Source organism: Hordeum vulgare, chromosome 6H, assembly GCF_904849725.1.
Source record: "Hordeum vulgare subsp. vulgare chromosome 6H, MorexV3_pseudomolecules_assembly, whole genome shotgun sequence".
Taxonomy (NCBI): Eukaryota; Viridiplantae; Streptophyta; class Magnoliopsida; order Poales; family Poaceae; genus Hordeum; species Hordeum vulgare.
Window position 1 is genome coordinate 520,386,926 of NC_058523.1, and position 11,841 is coordinate 520,398,766.

An 11,841-nucleotide genomic window follows, 5' to 3' on the forward strand; every position below is an offset into this window, starting at 1 on the left:
GAACCACTCATAAGAGGAAAAAACTTCTAGATAAGAAGTTGGTAAGTTCACTTCAGAATCATTTGTTCTCCTTATTAAGCTTGTATGTTTACATGACATTTGACCCTCTCTGTCACCCAACGCAGATCATGATACCTCACAACACCGCTTCACACCACACAGTCTATATTCTCAACAAGTACGAGACTACAGTCGACATTCTTGACTCACTAAATTACAGACCTGATAGAAGGACGACCTCGAAAGACCACCATAAAAACCATAAATAACTAGTATGTGCTTTGAACCTTTGTTATCTTTCTACCGATAACATTGTAGGATTAATTTTTTTAACGGCGACATCAAACAACAAGACCAAAATGAAACCACAAATTCAAAGGACGTATACACTGATGAAGAGGCATTACGGAGAAGCAACACTAAAATCCCACAACGAACCGAATTGGGAGGCATAGCAGAGATGCCTTTAAGAATTTGCACGCTTAAACAAAAGGATGCGCGATGCGGACAATTCATGGTCCAATTTGTAATATTCTGGAACGGCAATACACTGATGAAGGACAACGAGGAACTTCATGTAACTTAATAGTATACACACCAATTTTCCTTAGTTTAACGTCATTACTTGAATTTTTTCAACATACATGTGGACACCATGAAAATAAGAAATATTTGGCAAGACAAATCAAATAAAGTGGAACCAGCTGCCTGCACGAATCCAAGAATTCAAACCAGAAGACTCAAACCTTTTTTCAACCAGGAAAGATAAAGACAACTATTTATTTTTACTTTCTGGAACGACACACGGATGAGTTATATTTTCTGGCATGAAAACAATGGCAATAATTTTTACCTGATTTTATAGAGACAAGTAGGAAAAAGAAGAGCAAACGAGCAAGCATTGTGATATATCCAAAACATGAAGCACATTCCTTCGAACACACGGACGAGGCATCCAAGCTGATGAAAATAATCATGAGCGAGAGCTGACAGAAAGTATTCAAAAAGTGAGTTGTTTTCTCATACAAACCAAAAAATACCTCAAATACTTCCTCTCATGTTTCTCTCAGTTTGTTATAGACTCTCTCCAATCAAAAAAATATTATTATTGTCTAAAATCAAAGAACTATATAAGTGGCGCACGCGTGAAGGCTGCATTGACGCACTTTTTACTCGAGGATAACTGAAGGCAACATTTGGACCAAATCCATGGCTGAGGAAATATCGTATAGAAAAGAGGTTGCTTGAAGAAATAGCACATATCTACGAATGCAGAAAAGCTTCACAAGAAAGTGATAAAGACAAAATAATATTAGGCTCATCATTCGCAGAGGTAAATTTTAAAAGACACTCACATCTTCTAAATTTGCATGTTTCATGTCGATGCCAATTTGTTTTTTCTGACATTTTTTCTCAAATTTATCACTTTGGTGTAGCACATGCTGAAAATAAAGAATCACTCTCAAGGTATTAAAAGGTTTAAAACTGAATTCATAAAATAAAAGGATAAATTGGATCTCGTGTATCTCAAAGAAAATCAACACAAGAAGCTCTCGATAGCAAATATGGTAAAAATCGCTTTCTCTAAAACAAAATCAAAATATGTGTTTCAAAAAATTCCTTTATAGCATTAAATCTTATAAAAAACTTCTTTTGTACACAGATGTTCATACTAATGGAGAAGAAAAAACGGTACGTCATATATATGCTGGACAAATATGCATAGAAACTTCATATCATCGATCCTCAAGAAGTATCTCACGAGGAAACGGAGGAAGAATCTAACATAGACAAAGAAAGTTTGACTAACGAAGAAGCAAATAACATGTATGACAAGATTAGAGACATACAGAAAAAAGGACATCGGCCTTTGAAACCTACCATAATCATAAACTCAAAGTTGTAAGTATCCTAACTACAAAAAAATCAGTTTAAAGAATTGCACTAGAGGATTTCTTTCAAACCAAAAAAATATGAAATTTGCAGCTATCTAGGATTAAAGAAGTTTTTGACGAGGTACTTCAGGGAAAAATGGATACCAGGTTAAAGAGTAATTGGCCAGTCATTTCGTAGAAGATGTCCCAAAAGTTGAGAAAGGTGAATCAACATTTGTTGTTCTAAAGCTTGCTTCCCTCTACGATGGCAAAAATTTCGTCCAAGACATATATGATTTCGACATAAGTTTTCCATGACACTCTACTAGATGCACTATATAAAAATTTGAAATATTTTTTTACTTCTGCTATATATACAACTGTCTAACAATATACATTATTCCATAGGATTAACTGGAAGACTAGAAGGCAGAAACATTGTACATGCTATTACTCAGCAAAGAGAATGAAGTAAAGCTTAATAGCATGGGTCAAGAGATTATAAAGACCCTAAACAAAGATAAAGACTAAAACGTTGCATTAGCACACAGTTTACCTGACAACAAGGTGTTAAACCTTCACCATAATTATTTTCCAAATGTAGCTCTCCATGTCTCTATTGTAAACGTGGCAGTGAAAACAACTGGAGCAATGGATGTGCATATTGTGAAGTGATCAATATCTATGTCCAATAGTGTCTCTCTCACTGCTCAATAGTGACTCTGGGTGATTTGCAAATGAGGCATCAATAGAAGACATGTCTAAAGGGGGTTGAATAGACTACTTGTCAAGATAAAATTCCTAGCCTTATCAATTTCGATAGAGGGCAGAATTCCAGCAATACTAACAGTCTAGTGCACCCTACACATGCTATTCAACATATATGGCAGCGGAAAAGTAAAGACTTTACACATGTAAAGGAGTAGAGGTTAGGAAGATCAAACGCGAAGAAGTTGACACTCGATTTTTGGCATGGTTCCGATAGGTGGCGCTATCGTGCATCCATGTTAGTGGAGACTTCAACCCACACATGGTAACGGTTGCAAGAGTCCACGGAGGGCTCCACCCACGAATGGTCCACAAAGAAGCGACCTTGTCTATTCCACCACGGCTTTCGTTCACGAAGGACTAGCCTTACCCACGGTAGATCTTCACGAAGTAGGCGATCTCCTTGCCCTTACAAACATCTTGGTTTAACTCAACAACATGAAGTAGGAGGCTCCCAAGCGACACCTAACCAGTCTAGGAGGCACCACCCTCCAAAAGGTAATATATGTGGTAGAACTATGAACTCCTTGCTCTTGTGCTTCTAAAGATAGTCTTCTCAACACAAAATCACTCTCTCACAGAATATGCATGGGTAGGAGAGATTGATTTGGTGGAAAGCAGTTTGGGGAGGCTAGAGATCAAGATTCAAATGATTTGAGTGGAATATCTTGGTGTCAACACATGAGTAGGTGGGTATCTCTCAGAAAATGGATCTGGATATGAAGTGTGTGTTCTGAGTGCTTCTCCCATGAATGAGAGGTGTGTGAAGGGGTATATATAGGCAGCACGCAAAATCCAACCGCTACACCCAAAGTGGCAAACTTGATGACACCGAATTGGGAAACTCCGTGGTACCGATATGCACTAAAGGTATGAACTTTTGAACCTCGGTGGAATTGATATATGAAACTCGATGGCACCAAAAATGTGGCTAACAGTCAGATGGCCAAACACGGTGACACTGATACTCAAACTCGGAAATACCGATTTTGTGTATCGAGGCACCCGAAAGTTGGTCATCCAAACTCGGTAGCACCGATATGGATTCGGTTGGACCAATTTGGTAGGAATGGCTAGGGTTTATGTCTGAGGTCAAACTCGGTGGGTCCGAAATATAAAAGTTGGTGGCACCGAATTTGAGTATGTGGAATTTGACAAAATGATTATGTGGGAAAAGTGACTGAGTATTTCGGTGGCTAACCTAGAGCACTTGAGAAACCAGTTCATTTTAATACCTCACCCCCTTTTAATAGTATTGGATTTCCTATGGAATCAAATGTGATTTATCACAAATAGAAAATGAAGAGTCTTCTAGCTTGAAGCTTGAGCCAATCATATTCCTTTCTTGCATCAAGGGGCATCTCCACATAATCCTTAGCGAGAGCATCTCCATGGATTGTTCTGAAATATCTAGGTAAAAGTGTTAGTCCAAGAGACAATGTATGTTTTCATGCATTATCAAAATCACCAAGGGAGTGTATGTGCTTTCAGCAAACAAGCCTCTGGAGGCCTCAAACCCATGCCTATGCACGCATCACGTTTGTGCCTTTGTACGCTGCTCAACGGTGCCTATTGATGATTCGCAAACATGCATCTGCACGTATCACACCCGTGCCTTTTGGACGCCGCTCAACAGTGCATCTTGACGATTCGCAAATATGCCTCTGCATGCATCACATCCGTGCATTTTGGACGCTGCTCAACAGTGTCTCTACACAATTCGAAACATGCCTCTGCAAGCATCACAACCATGCCTTCAGACCCTGCTCAACAGTGCATATGGACGATACGCAAAAATGCCTTTGCAAGCATCACAACACCGCCTTTAGACAGTGCTCAACAATGCCTCTGGGTGATTCACAAACATGCCTCTACACGATATGCAAACGTCTGTGCCTTTGGACGCTGCTAAACAACGCCTCTCGGCAATTTCGCAAATATGCCTGTGCAAAGCATCACACCCGTGCCTTTAGGCGCCGGTCAGCCGTGCCTCTGGGTGATACGCAAACATGCGTCTACACTGGTGGATCCAGGATTTGAAGTAAACCGGGGTGGACTTTTAAAGGAACCAAAAAATCGACGCCAAAGATACAATTATTAAATAAGACATTCAACAAAATAATTTACCAAGTAGTATGGAATCAGGCAAGACGATCAACAAAACTAATTGTTTAAAGTAGTTTAATTAATACTCCCTCCGTCCGAAAATACTTGTCCTAGAAATGAATGAATCTAGACTTATTTTAGTTATCGATACATCCATTATATTCATTTTTAGGACAAATATTTCCGGACGAAGGGAGTAATAGCTAGGCAAAAAAATAACACAACAGAATATGCTAAAAATTCTAACTTGGAGTTCTATAATCTTTTGTTTGGATAATTTGACAAGAAACCAAAGAATGATACAATGGAACGGTAGAAGTACTCTTGAAACAGGGCAAGATTGCGAGGAGAAATAGAGTGGAAGAACGAGCTGATTACTTGCCTTGTTGGCTATTGTTATCGAGATGATGTCTTCCGAGACGGCGTCGCCATGAGCCGGAACGGGTGGACTTCATCCTTCCCCATCCAACGCTGCATTATACGCAAATGTATGTGTCTTTGGACGTTGCTCAATAGTGCATGTGGGCGATTTTGTAAACATGCCTTTGCAAGCATCACACTCGTGTCGCTGCTCAACAGTGCATCTGGACAATACACAAACATGCCTATGCATGATACGCAAACGTTTGTGCCTTTGGATGCTACTCAACGGTACCTGTGAGCGATTTCACAAACATGCATCTGCAAGCATCACACCTGTGCCTTTAGACACTTCTCAACGGTGCCTCTGGGTGATACGCAAATAGGGCTATTTCGCTAACATGCCTCTGCAAGCATCACACCCATGCCTTCAGGCGCTGCTCAGCAATGCCTCTGGGCAATATGCAAACATGCCTTTGCATGATACGCAAACATCCGTGCCTTTGGACGCTGCTCAATAGTGCCTCTGGGCGATTTCGCAAACATGCCTTTGCAAGCATGACACCCGTGCCTATAGACGCTGCTCAGCAGTGCCTCTTGATGATACGCAAACATGTTTGACCAACGCGTTGCACGACCAACACGCACTTCAACCTATCCCCCCCCCTTCAAGATGTTTATGAAAACTAAACGAGCCAAAGGCAAGCATGAGCATTGCCGCAGTCAGCGTGTGCTTCTAAAGCCGGATATAACGCGCTTCACGACGAACACGTACTTCAATCTATGCCTCCCCTTCAAAATGTTTATGAAAACTCAACAAGGCGAAGGCGAGCAAGAGCATCGCGTCGTAGGCGTCATGTGCTTGCAAAGTCAGACATAAACGCGTTGCATGACCAACGCATTGCACGATCAACACGCGCTTTGACCTATGCCCCCCTTCAAGATGTTTATGAAAACTCAACGAGCCGAAGGTGAGCAAGAGCATCGCGTCGTAGACGTCGTGTGCTTGTGAAGCCGAACATAAACGCGTTGCATGACCAACACACTGCACGACCAACACGCACTTCGACCTATGCCCACCTTCAAGATGTTTCTGAGAACTCAACGTGCCAAAGGCGAGCAAGAGCATCGCGTCGTAGGCGCCGTGTATGTTATAGATAGTTCATTTTTCTTAGTTGAAAATTGTCATCTGATTATGTTGGAAGCCCCACCCGTAAATACTCCTGAAATCTCCATTTTCCGAAAATATAATGAAAAAAAGAAAACCGGAAACATGATAAACTTCACACATTGTGCTTTTTTCCCTTATTTTCTGTTTGTATCGCGCGAAAAGGGAAAAACGAAAAATACAACTAGTAGGGATGAATTGCAAAAGATACGAAACAGAAACCGAAAAGGAAAAACCAGACACTTCACACGCTTTTTATTTTTCAGTCGCGCGATCACTCTACGTGTAACATTGGTCACGCACGAAACGCTTCCAAACGTTTCCACGTATCGTTCCGAAGGCTGTGGCAATACATAGCATTACCCGCTCACCAGCACGCCACAGCCATTTGTGTTGGGGTATGTTTTCTCTTGTTGTACGTGCATGGTGACATAAAAAAGTGGTGTGCCGGCGTAACAGGTTATGTGAAGGTGCGTTTATTTCATTTCATGGTTGAGCATGGGCCTTATTTTCTTCCAACCAAATTAGGCGCTCGTACGTAAGTTACTATGAGTTTCTAAGTAGACGTAGCAAAGCTCGGGTGACATTTTTCTTCTTTGCCAAAAAACTTTCAATCTATTGATTTTCAATCATGACAGTATAACGAACATAAAAAATAATAAAAATTACATCAAGATTCGTATGTCATGTAGTGATGACTACAAGCACTGAAGTGAGCGAAGGTGCGCCACCTTCATCGCCTCTTCCGCGCTGAAGTCGAGCAAAACTTGTTGTAGTAGACAGTCAAAAAGTCATCATGTTAAAACTTCATAGGACCAACGCATCAGAACAACAACCGTCACCTATGAAAAGACGCGTATATCAGAAAGATCCAGCCTGAACACATCAACATAGACGAAGGAAGATTGAATCCGAATAGATCCATCAAAACAAGGACCAACCAAATCCCTCGAGATCCACCGAAGACACACCTTCATACGCCCTTCGATGATGCTAGATGCATCATAAGGACAGAGCCTAGGCAGGAAGAACCTTATTCCATCTTTAAGGAGACGTCATTGTCCCGCCTTCCTAATCCAGACACAAACCCTAACAAAACTCATTAAAATGTGAGAAAGCGAAGCCCTTCCATCGAAAAGGACCCGGATCCACTACGCCTCCATGGACCTAGGGATGAAGGAGATGAGGCGGACCGGCAGCGGCGTCGGCAGGAGGCAGAGAATCTAGGTTGTTTTACACAAGCGGCGGCTGGTTGGGCACTTGCGTAGCTCCAGTGACATATTGGAGCGATGCTACACTTGCTTAAATTGTACTCGCTTTATTTCATAATGTAGTGTGTCCACGTTTCTTAAGATTTAAGTTTGATCATAAATTTAACCATCATGGACGACTTCGACGGGAGCAAAAAAACTATGTCATTGAATTTTTCCTTCAACACGTATTCAATGGTATAATTTTTTATCGCACCACGATCGTCCATGCTGATTAAATTTATGGTCAAAGATAAATCTCAATAAGTACGGGCATACTATATTATGAAACAGAGGGAGTAAGTGATTTACTTAGATGCTTAGATGCAGAGCGTTTCCATGTGTAAGTTGTGGGGCCACTTGACCCCACAACTTTTTTGAATGCAAGCCTAGTTCTATACATATTTGGGTAAAAATTTATGACATTTTAAAGATATTAGCACATTTGAACTCACAGAAAATCGTTAATTAAAGAGTACTCCTTTCAAAGAGCACTCCCACCTCCCATGTTGCGACAAGTGGTGCACTCCATATGTGTCACTAGTCGCAACCTCGGAATTCTTCTATTTTTGTAGATCCGTATTTTTAAAACGTTTTATCTCTTAAACCATGTGGCCAAATCTCGAACCATTTTTACTGTTCGGTTCCTCGAATCGAGATCTCCAAAACTAAATTCCATGTTGATAGGTTTTGATGAGGTTTTTTCACGAAAAAAATCGAATGGAAAATCTGTGCCTCTTGCGATAGAAAAAAAAAAGCACAAAACTATTTTATTTTTGTTTCCGAGGGGCACGGCCATGCCTCTCGCGAAGACAAATCGTGTCTCTCACGGAAGAAAAATCATGCCTCTCGCGAAAAAAATCTGAAAATGTGTTTTTTTCATTTCCAAGGCACGACCTTGCCTCTCGCGGAAGCAAAAAACGTGGCTCTTGAGAAAAAAAGATCATATAACACATTTTTTTTGTTCCCGTAAGGCCGTGCCTCTTGCGTAAGCAAAACCATGCCTCTCGCAGAAAAAACAAAAAATACGTTATTGTTTTCTGTTTACGAGAGGCGCGGTGCCTCTAGCGAAAGGAAAACCATGCCTCTCGCGAAAAAAACTAAAAACATATTTTTTTCGTTTTGGGCCGTGCCTCTCGCACATAAAGAAACAACAGAAAACGTGTTTTTTCGCACAACAGAAAATTGACTTTTTTCGCCAAAAAGCTAAGAAAGATAGTAAAAACCAAAACACCAAAAAACACATAAAAACCAATCTAAAAAATCAAAAACACATGCGGAAAATAAAGAAACAAAATAAAGTAACGATGTCCCTGAGTGGGCTCCATAACTCGCAGGACTGGCTGGGCTAGGATCTAGCACGACGAATCTTCTCCTGCAACTGGCCACATGCAAGGCCAGGTGAGTATTTTGAATGTACTCGCAAGACAACCAAATACATAGCATCCAAACAACAGATAAAAAAGCAAGCATAATAATTATATAGTAGCTATTCTAAGCATGGCATGGAATTAACAGGAAAATATAAATCAAGCATAGCATGACATGGACTAAACATGTAATCTACCTCACTAGCATGGCGAAGATCACAACAAGTGCTTAACCAGCTTACTGTCACCGAATATCAACTTACTCTCTTCTGGGTTGTCCCACAACCCTCGACATACTCATAATCTAATTTGAACGGATCCAAATCCCATCACATGATCATCTGACCATTCATCATATAGCCTTCTCTTGGCCAACACATCATGTTATCAACATCCTCTGATGTTCACACGAGACGAGTTATACCATCATTACTAACACTGATATGGTTGACCATCTACTGAGGTCTCGTCGGGCTATCCAATACCATGGACTCGGCTATTCGAATAGGTTTGACACTCTGCAGAGGTTGCACACTTTACCCACACTATGGAGCACTGACCTCGTGATCCCATTCGGGTGGATCAGTGTTGCTCCAACGAAACTTGTCTGACTCATGACTCTTTTATCGTACCACCGGCATTCCTCCTCCCCCGGAGTTCTGCCCTGGGTGGCCCTGTGTCCTCATGACACCTGCCACCGCCGTGGCCAAACTAAACTGTCACATCCGGGGACGTCGGCACAACCAATTCAACTGGCTCACAGGGTTATCACCGCCTACCTGATCAGGGTAGCACGCGTGCATAACCCTCCCTCTTTGGAGGTCCCGTGAAAAAGCACGCGATCAAACAAAGTCAAGGTCGTCCCACAACGGCGAATGTGGCTGCACGGGTATGCCCGGATAGGTGACTTGAGATCAACCCACTAGGTTTCTTATCCCTAATATTATCTGTCATAGTTGACGCTACGATGTCATAGCAATCCGATAATTAATAAGCTCAAGCCGCTACTGTTAATCCATATTCATAAACTGTCGGATGAAACACAAAGAAATCATAGACAGTAATCTCAACAGTATGATGTAAATGGCAAACTATTACTTTACAGATTCTAGCTACAAGTTAGACCTTCGGAACCCTCGCATAAAATCGGCAAATAAATCGGTAGCCACCAGAACGGTCGTTACAACACAGATCTGGGACGTTACCGGAATAACTCAACCCCGACTCAAGACGGCTGGAAAGCAGCTCAGAGCATGAGACGGTGTTGATAAGAAGAATGCAGCAGTTCCCTAAGACGACCGAAGAACAGCTCAGAGCATAGGGTCACTGCCACGGAAAGAAATTCAACAGCTGCCTGCGACGGCCGAAAAGCAGCTCAGAACACGAGCTAGCTGCTGACAAGAGAAATGTAAAGATGGCATCCACCCCGGGCGGCCGAAAGCGGCTCAAACTCACGCGTGGTGCCATCATTGAAGAAAATGTGAGCAAGGGTTCGTCAAAGTCACATACAGCACATTACTATACACTCGTGCATAAGCATTATAAATTAAATATGCAAGAGCATCACAGCGCAAAGTTTGAGGGCATATATTAGATGAAAAGTAATGCTAGTAACTATTACTAATGTTATCACAGTTATATGCAAATGCAGACAAACATGTGATACAGATAAACGCACAAACTTCAAGCAAAGTTATCACGCAAGTCCGAAGCTCATGGTAAGAGGTTGGCTTGCCTGAGGGTCGACGAATACTCCGGGAAGAAGCGCAATAAAACACCGGAAAGATTTGCCGGAGACGGTTTCCCTCTCAGAAGGCTCAATCAGAGGGCAAGGGAAAAAAACAGTCATTTCTACTGTGCAAACATATTGTGAAAATGGTACCATTGAAACAGGCTCAACGAGACGAAGACGTGGGCGATGGTTTTACCTCAATCGGAGCTACGAGCGAAAAGTTATGGTCGTTCGTTGTTTAGGCAGAAAATAAATAAAAACATATTCATTTTCGGTCTAAACCAGTGAACGTCCACAACTTAGGCAGTTCGGCCGGCGGGGTTTAAAATAGAAAGCGCATTTCAGAAAATACGCTTTCGGTAAACCGAAAGCGTACTTAACAGATCGCGCCTTCACTTAAACGCGCGGGCCCAGGAACTCCCTCACTTACGGCTGGGCCCCACCTTATCCACTCCCTTTCTCTCTCTCTGACGGGCGAGGGCCGCCCTATCTTCTCTTTCTCTCTCCTCCCCCTCCTGCCTTCTTCCTCCTCTCGTCGCAGTAACAGGGGGAATCGGCCCCTGGTGCAACCGGCGACTGGCGGCCGCGGGAGTGCCGGTCGATGGGCCGAGGGGGGTCGGGCGCTCCTTGCCACGCCCGTGAGTGGCCACAGGGTCACCGGAGGCATACCACAGCACCGCCACGGGGAAACGGCGACGGCCTTCGGCCATGGGAGCAATGGGGAGCTCCGAGGTGTGTGGAGGGGGCGAGGGGAGGTTGTTGCTCCACAGGAGGGGCTCGGGAACGCCTTAAATAGCTCTGGGTGGAGGTTCTCACGATTCCGGGAGAGACTCCAAGAATCCATGGCGAGATTCCTTCGGCACTCACCTCCAGGAGAAAGGAAACAATGGGGAGAGGGCTCTAGAGAGTGTGGGAGTGCAGTGGGGAGCTTGCCGGCACCTCGAGACAAGCTAGAACCCACTCGAATCGAGCTCCCGTCACCTCAAACGCACAGAGCTCGGTTTTGGCACACTCTGCACGTGGTCACCACGGTGCCACGGCATTGCTACTCCACACTCCATGCCAAAAGATGTCTAAGCTTATCTATACACTGCTCTGAGTTGACCTATGCATCAGGATAGCAGTGGGGAGCAATGGTGTGACCATACCAAGGCCAAATAGTTTCCAACAATAAGGTGTTTGTGATGTGGTGTGGCCACCACAGTGCACCTCT